The sequence below is a fragment of the Hylobates moloch genome, unplaced genomic scaffold, assembly GCF_009828535.3.
Source record: "Hylobates moloch isolate HMO894 unplaced genomic scaffold, HMol_V3 SCAFFOLD_6, whole genome shotgun sequence".
NCBI classification, from domain to species: Eukaryota; Metazoa; Chordata; class Mammalia; order Primates; family Hylobatidae; genus Hylobates; species Hylobates moloch.
The window spans coordinates 54,801,519-54,818,595 of record NW_026652281.1 but is presented as its reverse complement, the minus strand read 5'-3'; the positions used below and the strand labels follow the sequence as shown (position 1 = coordinate 54,818,595).

Genomic DNA, 17,077 nt, shown 5'->3' with positions numbered 1-17,077 from the left:
GGGCTTGTGTTACAATTTCTGGTTTTCCTATGCTGTAATAATCCTACATGCCATGGCAATAAAGAATGGCTGGTAAAATACAGATGTTTTTAACAATTGAAAAATATGATTTAAAGTGAACTTAGCAAAATCACCTTTTCTTTCAGCCCAGTTTCACAAGAACCTTGCCACTAGTGTTTAAAATGGTCATTGAGCAATTTGTTTCTTGGAATTTCCAAGTGCACTGGCATGAGTAGTCATTCTGATGAGATATGGCCCTTTTCTAGACAAGAAACTAACTCATGTTTTGGGGCTCTCTGATAAACAATCTCTTTCTAGTCTTTCATAAAATGGCATTTGTCTTGTAACTCCATAATTTGCAGCTCTCGACTTTCAGGAAAGTTCTGGGCTTGTTACACTCTGTCTTTTACATTCTGTAACTACAAATAGCAGTAACAGTGCATGCTAAGAAAATAAATGACTTTCCTCCTCACGTCCAAAAACTGTCAGGGACTATCAGAAAGTTTCTGTAGTCCCTTCCTCACCTGGAAGTCTTATGGGTCTCCAAGAAGAATCAGGAGCCACATTTACCCAGGTTAATCAAAAACGAGGAGCACACAGGGGTGCCCAAGATGATGCACTGGGGTGCAAAAAAAACATTAGATTAGATCTTTTATTCATTTATACACTAAAAAGAAAGGAAGCTTTACTAGCAGTAAAAATATAGAGCTTAATGGTAGTATAACTTAGAAGAAAATGTACATATTTGGAGGTTCATACTCTAAATTTTTAAGCAATTTTGTGCATAATTTTTATAGTTTGAAGACAATTGGCTTGGTGACTGCTATTAATCCTCCAAATATTGCTATAGAAGAGAACTTTCAGAGACTCTGTGTGGTAAGCAGACTAATGGTCCCCCAAAAATGTTCATGTTCTAATCTCTGGAACCTGTGAATATGATATCTGGCACAGCAAAAGGGACTTTGCAGGTGTAATTTAGGGCATGGACCTTGAGATGGGGTGATTATCCTGGATTTTTGTCAGGTGGTCTCAATCTAACCACATGAGTCCTTAAAAGTGAAAAACATTTTCCAGCTGGACTCAGAGAGTGACAGATGTGATGACAGAGGAGGGTCAGATACATGCCATGTGAGAAGAATTTGACCTGCCATTGTTAGTTTTGAAGATGGAGGAAGGGGCCACAAGCCAAGGAAGGCAGGTGGCCTCTAGAAGCTAGGAAAGACAAGGGAACGGGTTCTGCCCTGGAGCTTCCAGAATGAATGCAGCTCTGTTGACAAGTGATTGAGCCCAGTGAGAACTCTGACCTACACAACTGTAGGAAAATAAATTTGTGTTGTCTTAAGCCACTAAATTCGTGGTAATTTGCTATGGAAGCCATAGGAAATGAATATATTCCATCTGCCCTAATCCTGCGTGCTGGAGTATTAGGAAAAATTTAAGTACAATACCAAATAGATTCAAGTTGCAATCACTGAAATATTTTTGATCAACACCTCCTGATTTCACATCATTAGAGGAACAAATAGCAGCAAAATATGACATGATAAGTTGACTATATTGTATTTACAAAATTGGAAATAGAAGAGGAACAAGCTCTTTGGTCAAGAAGAGGTGAGAGTTTACAGACAGGATCTTTACCCATTACCTGAACATTATTTGCAATGCCAGCAAATATTTTTAAAAAGAGTAAAAAATCTGAACTTGGGATATGTTGCATTTGTCCCAAATCTAAGGCACTTAGAGAATTTTAAAACTCATTCCTCAACATCTGAACTTCAGAAGGTAAAATTTCCAGGAATGACAGTATCGTGCTGGAAACATTAATGTGCCAGCATGAAATAATATCGTTCTGTAGGAGGTAATAAAGGTATGAATTATGTCAAATTGTATTTGGTTCATGGATGTTACTATGCTTCTTATGGGCAGATACAGCTAACAGGCACAAGAACACCTGCCCATCTCCCTCAGAAAATTAAAGTCGTGTGCACAAACATCCATCTGAGAAATTAGAGGACTGTTTGTGACAAAATGAAAATGTGCAGTGTTTTAGATATACCTCCTAAGGAAAAGGAATATCTCCTGTTACAGCAGAACGTAAATTTTCTCCTGGTCCTCATCGTAGAAAGAACCATTAAGCGAGTGGTGGCTTCTACTCCTGTTAGGTAATAGAATATGCTAAATGAACTTGCTGCTATGCTATATAGCACCGCCATTATGGACTCTAGCCATTAATTGGTTTGGGGTCACTGGCCATCTCAGTTAATGTGAGGAATCTATTCTTCTTTAAGTAAAAGTACAATGGCATCTCCTATTGAAATGGGCCAGTTTCAAATGATATGCATCATTATGCATGTGTCAATGTACACATGTACAGGTTTTCCTGCATTTATTTATTTAGGGTAAGAAAACAGTCCATTTTGTAAAGTTTAAAGAAAGTATTTACAGGTGCCATTGTGTACCAAAGTTTTTGAAAAGTTTGAGAAAAATGTGGCACAAGGAAAATGCAAAACTCTATGAGCCTCATTGTGACTTAACCCTTTTGGAACCAAAGCACTAACAGGGGAAAAAGCTGCCTTTCTCTTCTTTCCCCCTCTCTGCAGATGCATATAGATGACACCACAAACAGAACCATCGCTCCTGCTTCAACCTCGATAATAATGTGCTCAGTTAATCTACACAACATAGAGTCATCCTCTCCAAAAGTAATTCACTTCTTTAAAAACTGGAAGGAAAATAAATATGGTGCAGTAAAATTGTTGAGTAGAGGAATCTATCTGGACATTTCACAAAACATTTCATTATGCTGACAATTCCCAGAAGTACTCTCAAGAGTGCTTTAAGCTGAGGATTACTGCACTGGAGCTGATGGACTTTTTTTGTAGCCCCTTTAAAAGGCAGTGAACCGTTTTTCTATTTTATTTAAATAATGCCCCTTAAAATGGATTTTTAGAGGTATAATAACTCCTTAAGAGTCAGTTATGCTAAACAGTTTCTCTTGATAGAAATGTTGTAAAACTCGTTAACTGCACAATTTCAGATGCCGGCTTGGTGAACACTAACTGACATGTGAATGACCAGAGTTTGTAAAATAAATTGCAATAGTTGTTGTATCACACAGCTAGCACTGCACAAGCTGGAGGCCACAAGGGGCTCCAATCTGACAGAAAATTACTTCAAGATGAATGAAAAGTGCTTGTTTCTCTTTATTAGTTTTTAGAGAACAATGAAAATGTGGAATTGTTTACAGAGGGCTGATTAAATGTGGTCAGTGGGGCCACATCCCTACTGCTAACTGTTAGCCTCCCCCTCCCTCCGGCCCCCAACCTACACACTCACACACCATACCACTGCAAGCACCCCTCCTCACCCCACCCCCACCCTCAGCCCCCTGCCACATGCATCTTCTTATGGGCTATTATGGCTGCACATCTGTGTGTGAAATGTGCTCATTCTGACATTCCACTGCTGCTCGGCACTGCAGAGGCCTTTGTTAGGTAAAACACTGTTGTCAAGCCTAACAAGCAGGTCATGCAATTTGCTGGACACTGTGGCAGAGAATAGCCCACGATGGATTGCTTCAGCCTCAGACAATGCTCAGTTCCATGTAGGAATACATACATATTTCTTTCATTGTGCAGCACTACGGAAAGTCATGACTTTTTTTTTTAAGACTTTGATTTTTTTAAAAAGTAAGTTCCTTGTGTTAGACTACCCCAGAATAGCCTGTTTGTTGTATTTACTTAGGATAACTGCTGTCTTACGGCTAAAGGAAAAAGGCATGAAATGCTTTAATTGGTCATTTGTGGCTTAATTCCATTTATGTTTGACCAGAAAGCACAGCAGAGGACAGGCACTAGCTACCACCTTAATACTTAAAGGGGTGGTCAAAACCAGGGCATTTAGGAGGATGTTGTGGAGAAGGATTCTCACTGTAAATTTCCACAAAGTAAACAGCCCTTGATGGAAAGAAATATGGTAACTCATTAATAAGCATATGTCAAGCACAGAGAAAACAGTCTTTTTACCAGACCAAGCTAAATGAATTAGATCCAAAAAATGTTTTGGTAAACGAAAAAATTAAGGAAAAGCAAATCACTACCATTCAGCTCGACAAACAGCCTTCCACGGCCCACAACCTACCTCACTCGTAACCTCTCCCTTATACACACACACATACACACGCTGGGAAAAGCAGCAGTAACAGGGAGCAGTTTGAATGCTATTTGTGGCATCCTAACACAATACATAGCCCACACCCCAAATGTGAAAGCAGGATTCTCTCCCGCTCTGTGCAGAATATGCATTCTGAGCCTATTATGTGTATAAACAATGGCATATGTAATTACCTTTCTAGGGTGGCAATTATTCCTCAGAATCAACAACCAGAGTTAAAGTATGTTCCCCCAAAAGACATTTGGGGATCAATTCTGGGTCAATTACGTCAGGCTTTGATTTATCACATGGTGTCAGGCCACGTTAAAAAAAGTAAGTTGAAAGAAAAAAGCTGTATGAGGTAAAGACCAATGGTTTGACTCAAATTGGTTTGTTTCCAACTTTGCTTTCTTCCAAGTGCTCTGCCCTTCCTCCATTCTCAAAACAACTGTGATTTTCTGGGTTTTAGCTGTTAGACAGTTTGCTGTTCAGGAATATTAAATGCAGTAAATCTGGACTATGTCCAGATTCAATCTACCATACACACACACACACACACACACACACACACACACATATACACAGCAGGCACTGGGACTTTCCTGGGACTTTCTCCTAGGATATGGCACAGAGTAGGGGTGAATAGTTCAGGCTTTGGAGTTTAAGAGGTCTGGATTTGGAGTCCTGCAACTTAAGCAAGATAGCATACCTCCACAGCGCATAGTGCCTACTTCAAATGGTTATTGTGAGGTTTAAAGGAGATAGTTGAGAGAGTATGTGTAAAGTAGCTCAGTGACTGACATACCGTGAGTACCCTGTGAATAGAGAGATTGCTATTCTATTGACAGATGGGGCAGCACATGACAAGTGGAGCAGCCCCTCTGAAAGCCCTGTCCATGCATAGAGAGTGGGGCAGGGCCCAGGGCAGCAGAGTGGATGTTGGTACAAATAACAGGGCTGAACTGGCAAATCCAAGACACCAAGTAAGAGGCCCAGGGGACTAGACCGTACAAAAATATCCAGTTTATTTGGATACATTCTAAGCAGATTGATTGTAAGCTACCAACCACTAAGTAGCACCAATAAAGGTGCTATTCCATTAGCAAGACTACACTAGGCACAAGGAATACACAGACGGACCCTCCAAGAAATCTTTCAGAACAGGAAATAAATATCTACAGTTTATATAACACAAGTTAATAACTAAGACTTCCTGGAAGATACTTCATGCAAACTAAAAGTGGCATAACAAATATCCAGTACCATGACCAGGAGTTTGGGCGTGGGGCGATTCAGCCTGTTACAGACAAATCATATCACTAAACTTACCAGTCCCATTAGAGCTATTCCTTACTGAGTAGCAAATAATATTTTTTTAGAAATTAAGCTAAAAGGGATCATATGAGAATTCACATCACATTATTTATGGAGCAATATAATGCCTCATTCAAAGAACACTTTAAATCCAGTTTAAATGGAGCAACATTGTTTATTTAACAAGATGGAAATAGCACTTACACAATGCATTTCTCAGACAGCACACAGTGCTATTGGCAGTATGTATTGGCAGCTTAATTAAGAAGTCTGTTGATGATGTTAAAAAAAAGCTGACACATTTTCAATTCAGATGGACACTCCTCAAGACAAAGACATGTCTATTGTTGGCTCATACATACTAAAATGTCACAGACACTACCTAAAATGTCTGGTATCTACAGTTATATCAGTGTCTTTACACTGGGAAAATCATGACACACTTATTCTCAAGTCAGAAATAAATTTTTGGAAAAATTAGACAGTCATTTAACTTATGGAACACAAAGGACAATGAATACAATGAATACTGAAATAATTACTTAGCCAAATTTTCATAGAGCCATTGCCCAGATGGGTTTTGTTCCATCCCTATCCTATCTTGGGTCTCTGAGTACCACCACCCACGTTTGATCCAGATCTTCCTCTTCTTCATGCTAATAACTCACTCAGGCCCCTAGGGCTGGGGTCCACAAGCTGCGGACTAGTACCAGTCTGTGGGGGGTCCATGGCCTATTAGGAACCAGGCCACACAGCAAGAGGTGAGCAGTGGGCCAGTAAGCATTGCCACCTGAGCTCTGCCTCCTGTCAGATCAGTGGCAGCCTTAGATTCTCATAGCAGTGCAAACCCTACTGTGAACTGCGCATGTGAGGGATCTAGGCTGCGCACCCCTTATGAGAGCCTAACTAATGCCTGATGATCTAAGGTGGAACAGTTTCATCCCAAAACCATCCCCACACCATCTACGGAAAAATTGTCTTCCAGGAAACTGGTCCCTGGTGCCAAGAAGGTTGGGGACCGCTGCCCTAGGGCGTGGAAGGTAGTGGACTATAGAGACAACAGGTATAATTCACCTTCCCACTCCCCAAGAAATCCACAAACAATATATTTTTCCAACAGACAATCTATACCTAAGGGGGAAAAAAAAGAATTTAATGCAAATTAACTCAAGCTACAATGTATTAATATATCTAAAGTCTACTAAATATTTACAGAATCAATAAAATGGATCCTATCAGAAGTCCAACAACAAAAAAAAGGATTAAAATGTCCTGAGTTGCCACGTTAGGAATTTTTTTGGATTTTGTTTTGTTTTTTATTAAAGAGACTTAAAACACAGAATATACTTTTCCATTCATTTATTTATTGTCTTGGGGATACACCTAATTAACAGCAGAAGAAAAACAATGTACCCTGAAACTAACTGTAAATTTATTGAAGGCAGGCTCCACATCTTTGTCTCCCACATTTTCTTCCCCTATTTTGTGCAGTGATTCATATATAGTAAATACTCAATTAAGTTGAAAAGCAATGCATGTTTCAATTCACATTAATTTGGAGGGGTTGCACTGATTTAAGGAGCAGCTGAGATGAAAAGGCTAGCTTTGATCTTTTCTGATTTCTGGCTAGCGAGGCACACCATCTTGAAAACTTCCTCTGCTGAACCTTGCGTAACTGCTGTCCACTGCGGCATTCTTAATGTCTTGATTTGTTTCCATTTTTGCTGAAGGTAATGAGATGGTTCTCCAGTGGTTATCTTTCCAACAAGAAAACGTGCAGGGTGATTTGAAGCAGGTACTCAGTGGCTATCTGTCCCAGTCCTAGAGGCAGTGTATCTGTGGACAAATTGAAACCAATTATTAATCCAGGCCTTTCTAAGAACAACTTTTCAGAAGTACAAAGGTTAGCCTTTTACTGATTACTAAAATGTTATTTCACTCAACATTTCAAAAACACAACCAGGATCTCTTATGGTGGTTGTCTAAAGCTTTATCTCCCTACTTTAAATAATGACTTTGAAATCCATCTCAGCCCCAGGCACAGATCCAAGCCTAAGGAAATCCGAAATATCACATACCTGCATATTTGGAAAAGAAAGTTCCCCTACCAGGTAAGGATTCTGCATTTTCATTCCTTGTCTTTATAAGCAGGAAAAGCCCCACTCGAGGTCCCAAGCCCTACCCCTTTGTGAATAGTAAAGTCCCTGCCTGTGTCCCATCCCGTGGCACCATATGGATGGCTGGGAAACAACAGTTGCAGATAGAGAAGCATGCTGTGAAGCAATCGGACAAGCGAAGAACGTTTTCTTCAGCAAAGGATCTGAACTAGCCAGGTGGGTCAAAGACAGAGGCACACACGAACACTTCAAACATTAGCTAGGTAGGAAAGCCCCCATGAGGGCAGCATGGAAGGATCCAGTCACACCTTGTGTATTAGTTACACCATCATGGACCAGAAAAGACAGGCATCTTTACAAGAAACATTTCCATTCATTCACATGCTCAGGGGCTGTTGTCTCTCTGACCTATCTTACTGCAGACCCTGCCTCCACCACCCCTCCTTGCTCAGGCCCTCTTCTCCTCAGCCTGGAATAAGATGGCCTCCTAGCTAGGCCTAGGTCTCCTCTGCCACAGTCTCAACTCCTTCCAAGCAATGCTACCTCCTCTGGGCCTCCATCTCAGCCATTCATTCCAGGCTCCCTCTGAGCTTAGGCCCCCGATGTCTCCACTTAAAAGGCTCAGCACTACTGTGACCTTCAACCCATCCTCATCAGAGCAGACCATAGAGAAGCAACTTCAGCCCAGAAGATGGTGAGACTGGAATTCTATATTTGACCACAAATGCATTCAGTTGCACTGACTTTACTCTACATTGCTTCTTCATTTCTCCCTGTTTTCCTAGTTCCAAACATGTTGGCTCAATCCTCAGAGCTGGCATCTGCCCTGACTGGATTTTTGGTTTCCTACAATGCCTTATGCCTTGCCCTGAACCTAAATCTACTTGACTAGGGCCCTGATAAAACCCTTCCCTAGATTCCATTCCAGGCCCCCAGCTGTGGGCTGGGATCCAGCTGTGATTAGATTGCCTCCTTCCATGATACCACTACTCGTGACTCTAAATCTCACCTGTTATCTACAATTCTACTGGCCCAAACCTCCTGCTAAATTAAATATCCTCAGGTACCAACACCTTCCCTGAACCAATCCCAACCACATCCACTTGGTCACTAAGGATTGGACTGCTGGCTTATGCTAGTAAAACCAGGTTCCCAGTCCCTAATACACCTAATCTTGGCTTCCTCCTGTTCCCTGGAAACCTATGCTGCTGAGACCCTTCATAGGAACTTCCTCGCCCAGCCTAGACAAATTATAGTACTATGGTGTGTGTGTGTGTGTGTATGTGTGTGTATGCAATTAGAATCTAAGTGTCTTCTTAATAAAAACTTACTGATTTTTCTACAGTAAATGTCTAAACTACATCAGAATAGACCAAGAATTCTGAGAAACTTTGAAGTTCTGGGTCAGTGTTATTTATGATTCATGTATTGAGTACATCCCTCATTCAAAACCTTAATTTTATTTTTATAAAGGCATTTTTCTAAGAACACACTTCTTACAACATAGATCTCTGAGTCTGAGATCTTTTTGAGTTAGGATGCAAGCAAGACAAATCCTGGGGGGTTTGTAAGCCTTCCTGCCAAAGATTAAAGCCAGTGGACTTCTACTATAAAATGTTTCACTGGCTCTTGCAGATGATCACAGTCCACTGTGGAATCATTTAATATTCATGATACTTCACATATTTTGAATATTTAAATATAACATATACATACTACATACATATACACACAACCTTACTTGAAAAGAATTGGATAATGGATTTAGGCATATCCCAAAGTCCTATGATCTTTCAACACTTGGGCAAGTCTGTGGTGAAAACTCCACTTTGAAACAATGCTTTTGTTAGCATGTAACTCAGAATGACACTGTCCCCTAATACCCACTGTCCACTTCTTTTTATCGATAGACTCCTTGAATTTTAAGGGATGAATGGCCACAAAAACTGTATTTTCAGGCCCTCCTGGTAGCTAGGTATGGTTGATGGGATGTGAGTAGAAACTAGGAATATATTTTATTTAAACCCTTAGTACTAATATATGTGGCTCAGTCACTTCTGTGGCTGAGGTGAGAACACGCTTGTAGAAGTCTGTGGCTTGGTGAGTGTGCGTGGCCAGCAGTCTCCGATCTGTGTAGGTATTAATGTGTCAGGGCTGAGTGTTCCAGGATTTCTCTAGAGGCTGGCAAGGGCTCCTGAACCAATTGTCATTTCTGTCTTGCCAGTATTTCAGGGTTGGAGAAGTCCAAGCCTTAGGACCCAGTTTCCTTTCTACCTGGTGTTCTCCTGCCAGAATACCATGGGCTGTAACTTGCCTTGAGTTGGAAGCAGTTTGCATGTACACTTGTAAATTTATTCATCCTTTTAATTTATATAAGGTTTTTTTGTACACAATTCTCAATTACTTAAGCAATGACAACAAATTTTGGTTTTCTTTTGTTATGTGAGGACATTAGGCCCCAGCAACATGCTACTGTGTAACGAAAAATAACCTCTTGCAGTTAAAAAAAAAAAAAAAGTTAGGAGTACAACCTCCAAGGAATGCCCTTAAAGAGAACACTTATGCATCTTCAGACATATTAATGAGGCCAATATCCAGGGGTAGCAGAGGTATCAGATAGAAGTTTACATCTCCCTGACCCAACAGTCTAAACACAAGCAATCCAGAACTGCTACACCAGCTTCGTTGTGTCAAGGAGCTCCTTCTTTCATGTTTAAGCCACTATACTTTGGTACTTCTCAGCAAGAATATAGGTTAGGTTGCTGTAACAAATACAGCTCTGCCACTTTATAGCTGACCTATCTTGGACAAATAACTTAAACTCTATATTCTCTTATCTGTATCTACTTCACAGGGTTGTTGTCAGCAACATGAGACTGTGTCTTTTTTGGGGGAGGTAGGGTAGGGGTCTCATATCCCTGGTTTCTAGCACAGTACCTGAATATAGTAAGCATCCAATAAATACTAAGCTATTATTGCTGATCTTACTCATATGCCAGATCTAAACAAACAATGCCAGACCTTAACAACTCACCATTCAGTATTTCCAATAAAGATCTGATATAATACAAATAATCAATATGGTGTGCATTAGATTGATCACTTTCTGACCCAAATCATAGAAAACATGGTTTGACAAAAGATATTATCTGACTTGTGAATTTATTTTTATGAAAACTCTCATATGTAGAACCACTGGTCATCAAATTAATGAACTGACTTAATTTTTTTAAATGATCCACTTGTATTGGGCAGTCCTGGAAAGTCAAAGGCACATTGCCCCAAGAGTACTGGTTCTGTCCCTGCCAGTTATTATTGCAAGCTTCCACTGTTCATGCATACACTGCAGAAAAGCCTGATTTTTATAACACAGTTATGATTGTGAACTTGTATTATAATAATACAGAATCTCAAGAAAAATAATTCTTCTGTTTTCTCAAAGGAAGATGGGCACTTTTTTGCTTCTACAAAAATAGCATGGATGAGAGTTTTCAGGAAAACACATTTCTCTTATTGAAGAGCACTTAATAAACACACACCTGACTGCTTTCATTTCACCACAAGTGGTGCCCATTTGCCAGTCATCGAAGTAATTCAGTCTGCTCTGTTGAAGTGATGGATTCTACAAACTGTGTAAGGCTGTCATTAAGGAGAGGATAGATTATAGTCTCATGCAGGACATTACAGTACTTACATTTCTCACCCACACAGCTTATGAAACACAGGGGAAACAAGAAGATGAAAATAAAGTTTAACATGGACTTAATGCCTTTCTCTCTCAATGAATGGAATGAGCTGGTCGCTAGTCCACACTTTTTACTACTTATATATAAAGTTCCATTTCCTTCTAGTTAATATAAAAAGCTTTGACACAAAGACTATGCACATAATTCATTATGCAGTAATTTAAGTCTAACTTGCCTTTGTCCCTCTACTTTTAAAATATTATTCTTTCTTTTTTCACCCTATTTATACAGCCATTTTTGCTTCTCTATAATTTTTACCTACTTAAAATTCTCATATAGAACAGAGATTATATCTAGAGTAAAATTCATTAATTTGAGTGAATTGAAAAAGACAAGCCTGAATGAATGAAAAGTCTAAAGTATGGACAATTATCAAAAAGAGCATGATAACAGCAACAGCTGACATTTGGGAGTTTATTACATGAAAATCACTGGGATTTTTACCTTATATTATCTCATTTAGTCCTCAAAACAGTCCTGGAGGACTGGAAAACAGACTTTAAGAGATGTTAACTTTCCTAGGGCCACACAGCTACTGAGTGGTAGAACTCCTTCCAAAGTTGCAGTTGTCTGACTCCCAAGCTCGTGCTCTTTACAACCACACCAAACTGCTAGGTTTTTTTCTTCAATCAATAATAATATTAAAAGTAATATCTCAGAGGAGGGTTACAAAACTCTAAAGTGGTTTATTTAAAAAAAAGTATTTAAAATTAGCTCACACTTATTTTAGGTAATATTTATCTGCCATTTATGAAGTAACTACTTCACACAAGGCATTTCTATACATTAAAACTGACCCTCACAACAACCTCATAAAGTAGATAACTATCTCCATTTTACAGATGGGGGAAAATACTCAGTGAAGCTAAGGTCACATAGCTAGTAAGTGGCCTAGTCTTTGCACTATGCCACACTACTTCATTATCTGTCTTATAAGGTCTTTCTCTAAAGTGCTGGAGAAATCTGCTTTTTAAAGGAATAGTGCCATCCCCCTGCAATTTTATTTATACTATTTATTAGCTCAGCAAAGCTTTAGTTCAGAGACAATGCAAAGGTAAACTTTAACCCAGGCCTTGACCTCATTTTCATAAATTCCAAATTTAGTGAGGTCCATGTTAATGGGTTTTACTGTATATGGAAAAGAGTTTAATAGTCACTTAGCACTGCTCTATCCATTAATAAATCTAAAAAGCCACACAAAGGTGAAGGAAGGAAGAACAGTGACCTCAAAACTAAAACAGATAAAGAGTGCCTATAATTTGTACTCTAGCAAAAAAAGTCAGAATATAAAATTACCAATACATAACAACCAATTCAGTCTTACAAGTTTAAATGCTCATTCATCAATTAAAGAAAATTAACCTAATCAGATGCTCATATTAAGGAATACAGCCATAGCAATTCAGCAATCATAATTAAAAGTCCATTTCAAAGCTCTTTGGTGTGCAGTGAAATGATCTAACAGCGAGGCTGCCTGGTTCTTTTCACAGTGTTGTGTAAATGTGCTCAGTATGTGGTCATTCCTAGCTGTTGAACATGTTCATCTTTGCCACTCATGCTGCACTTGTTTCTGATGCAGATATGCTTCTATGTACACACTGAGTGGGAAACATGAACAAGATATGACAGTGAATAAAGCACATGTCTGCAGCACTGTTCCCACCATGCCTACAGGCAGTTCCATAATATACAGGGGATTTTTTTTCCCCTTGTAGGTCATCACTGTACTGAAAATACTCTAAATAAATCCTACAGGTGTCAGAGGGGGCCACCTGAAGCACTTAGAGTCCCACAACTCTGTCAAGTCGCATTACGCTTTTTTCTTTTCCTTTCTTTAGGCCAGCATGTGAAAGAGCTGCCACATGCCTCTCTACAAGGGAAACAGCCTTGGGACACAAGCAAAGCAATCCAGGTAAAGGATAGCCAACTATTATTTAGGCCTGATGCACTGTGGAATAGGTGGTAGAAGCAGATTTCAGGTCCCTTGAAGTCTGGCCAGACTCTCAATAGGTCCTGGTGACTGACAGCCGAGGCCTAAAGGGGGCCAGCTTGCCGAGGACCAGCTTGAGATTTGCAGTCTTGGACACCCAGAGTGAACTAATCTCTCATAGCTATTCTCCATAAAGTATAAAAAAATAAACTTCCCACCTGTAATCCCAGCACTTTGGGAGGCCAAGGTGGGCAGATCACAAGGTCGGGAGACTGAAACTATCCTGGACAACATGGTGAAACCCCGTCTCTACTAAAAATACAAAAATTAGCTGGGTGTGGTGGCATGCGCCTGTAGTCTCAGCTACTTGGGAGGCTGAGGCAGAGAATCACTTGAACCCAGGGGGCAGAAGTTGCAGTGAGCCAAGATTGCACCACTGCAGTCCAGCCTGGCAAAAGAGCGAGACTCTGTCTCATAAAAATAAATAAATAAATAAATAAATAAATAAATAAAAACTCCCCTACTATATGATGTAAATTTATCCAAATATCTGGGGCTCCCATAATTTGCTGACCCCTTATCTGTGTTACCTGACTGGTTTGTCCACCAGGCTCACCACAGTATTACATTAGGATTCAGCCTTTCACTTTCACTTCCAACTCTCTTGGCCACAGCATCATAATTGCGACCATTTCTTTTATAATCGATTTTGATTTCAAGTCACTGGAAAGCATTACTGAAAAAGAATATAGAGTCTCACTCTCTGGACTATTCAACGTCATTGCAAGAAAAACACCTTCCTGGGAGTGTTGGATAAACTGAGCACTCTCAGAATCCTTCCCAACCTATGAGTTCCTCATTATTATTAATCAAATACCTAGCAGTACTACTTCTAGGAATCTATCTTACAGAAATAGCAGCACAAGTTCACAAAAACAGAAACATTACCATGTTCACTACAGTGTTATTTGCAATAGCAAAAGTGTTAAGTGATCTAAATGGCCAACAGTCGAAGGATGATTAATTATGGACCATCCATACTCGGGAGCACTGCGCAGCCATTAAAAATAACATAGTATGCCTCTATTTACTGGCACGAAGCTATGTTCAGTGAAAAAAGGATGATGGACAACATGTATAGAGTGATACCATATTTGGAAAAAATACCACTGTGTTTATACAGAAATATATGTGTACAAAGAGAAATTATATGAAAAGAAATATATCTTAGAGATTTGTAACTATAAATATGTAGTTATGTATATTTCTGTTATGTGATATTCAAGTAAAAACATTTCTATTGCCAGGCACAGTGGCATGCACCTGCAGTCCCAGCTACTTAGGAGGCTGAGTCAAGAGAATCACTTGAGCCCAGGAGTTTGAAGCTATAGTGTGTGAAGACAGTGCCTGTGAATAACCACTGCACTCCAGCCTAGGCAATACAGCAAGACTCTACCTTTAAAAAAAGTTTCTATTATATACTTATACAAACATATATTTGCATATGCATAGAAATATCGGAAAGGATATACATTAATAGTGGTCACTTCTGGAAAGTGAGTTTGGAAAGACAGAACTGTAAGTTTTTACTTGTACAGATATGTGTTGAGGTTTCTAAAGGATTCTGCAAAATTGACACCCCTTTCCTCTCCTAGGTTCTGAGCAAATAAAGAAATAATACAAAAATAAAAACAGATGGGGGACCAGAATATAACCTTTATTACTGATTGAAGCCAAAGTGGAGGAGGTAGCTTAGTCTGAAATCCAAAACACACATGGCTAAGCTATAGAATTATATCATCTTGGGCCAAGCATGGTGGCTCATGCCTGTAATCCCAGCAATTTGGAAGGCAGAGGTGGGTGGATCACTTGAGGTCATGAGTTCAAGACAAGCCTGACCAACAAGTGAAATCCCGTCTCTACTAAAAATACAAAAATTAGCCAGGCATGGTGGTGCACACCCATAATCCCCGCTATTCAGAAGGCAGAGGCACAGATCACTTGAACCCAAGAGGCGGAGGTTGTAGTGAGCTGAGATTGTGCCACTGCACTCCAGCCTGGGCAACAGGATGAGACTGTCTCAAAACCAACAAACAAAAAAATCTGTATCATCTTGGCAGGCCAGGATAGCAAAAGCTGGGATGAGCCCCCAGCCTCAGGGAAAATGTGTGCTCTTGGTAGGCAGGCCCTTCTCCAGATAGAACAGGCATGGCAGTAAGCTGAGCTAGCCCACTTATTCACCCCAAATTTTCCAATTAGGTAAGTCACTCCCCTACAGAGTAGAGTGAGAAAGAGGGTCTGTCAAGTAGGAGTATTGTCTGTGTCTGAGAAAGTAGTTTTAGCATATCTGGGGTGGCTGAAGCCATACTGCAAAGGGTTAAACAGCGAATGGCGAAAAGGCAGAGACTACAGAGTAGACAAGTCAAGAAGAATTGAAAGAAAGGAGGCTGGGAGCAGGGAATTTAAAAAAGGATTTTTTTTAAAGGAAGAGGCCAACAAAATGTCAAAGGTGGAAAATTGAAGAGACAAAATTATTTACAGGAAGAGTCTAAACATAGTGATGGAATCATGGACATAAGTGAATGTGGCCACCTCTTACTGAGACATGAACAAAAGGGAAGGAAGAGAAGTTGAGTTCTTATCACAGGACCAATTCTGTAAAAAGAAGGATAGATCCTAAAGCTAAATCCAGAAAACAAAAAATAAACTTGCAGACTGCCAAAGAGCTGGCTGTGCTACAGTCATGACAAAACTCGGCAGAACCAAGACCTACTTGTAAATGTTTTATCAAACTGGGAAAATTACAAGAAATATGTGATTTATTATTTCTAAGACTGCTTAGATTAGTATTGATATGTACATACTCTCCATATTATCCAAAATCATGCTTCATAACATCAGTTGATTTACATGCTCCTTTGTCCCTGGGAGCCCTAAGGAATAAAGTTTTTCATAAGAAACTTTGAGTGATTTAAGCTTGACTGGCTCTGTGCAATTTTTCATTGCAATTCTGGCTACCATTCTACCATATGCCCCAAATCACAATGCAGTATAAAGTAAAATCAAACAGACCAAGGATTGGTGGGAAGATTCCTAGTCTACAAGTCTGGCTCCATACTTTTAACTGATAGAGACCGAAATGTCTGCACTGGAAATGTTTCTGTATTTCCACTGATCTATTTTCATGCCATGGTTTCAACGGCTTCAGAAGTTCCAGTAAGAAAAGGCTTCTTCTGGTAAACAGATTCCTTTGAGTTAAAAAAAGAGGGAAATCTTCGTATTTTTCAACAGTCCCCAAAGTTATATTCTTTATCAGGTTTTAAGGTTATGTTCCAAGTCTCCATTCCTCGGTGTGGTTTAGCTTTACAACCAGCTGCCCCCTCTTCACTAGCAGTTTTTGACGTCATCCAGGCTTTGCAAAATGTGTGCTACAGCCCCTACTCGGGCTTCTCAGCTGCTATGAAAGTTATACTGCATTTGGTTAAGTGTGGAGGCTGGCACCAGGGAGGATCCATGATGGTGATTATCATGCAAATCAGCCTCCTGCAAGTCAAGCTCCTCCGCGGAGGCCTTCCAGCTCTGCTTCCCCCAGGGCTGCTCCATTGTCCCCAGCACAAAGCTAACCATCTTGGCTGCCGACACTGGACGCCGCTGAGATTGGTTCTCCTGACAGAGATTAGTGGGCAGCAATGAATCTTTCACTTGGGGTAGAAATATGATTTTATTTAAGAAAATAACCATACATAATTGGGCTTCTGTCACTTTAAATTTTAATGGTGAGAGTAATATGGAGGCTTCTGGAACTTTAAATTACGGCT

At 39.9% G+C, this 17,077-nt stretch overlaps 1 long non-coding RNA gene across 4 annotated transcripts in view; it reads right to left on the bottom strand.

Annotated features, from left to right (window-relative positions):
- Positions 1 to 5,217: 5,217 nt before the first annotated feature.
- Positions 5,218 to 17,077, bottom strand: part of LOC116471004 (uncharacterized) — a 172,658-nt gene continuing 160,798 nt past the window's right edge. For all 4 annotated transcript variants that reach the window (XR_009214091.1, XR_009214092.1, XR_009214089.1 and 1 more), the window contains one exon: positions 5,218 to 7,302. This is a non-coding gene — a long non-coding RNA (uncharacterized LOC116471004). The remainder of the gene's footprint in view (positions 7,303 to 17,077) is intronic.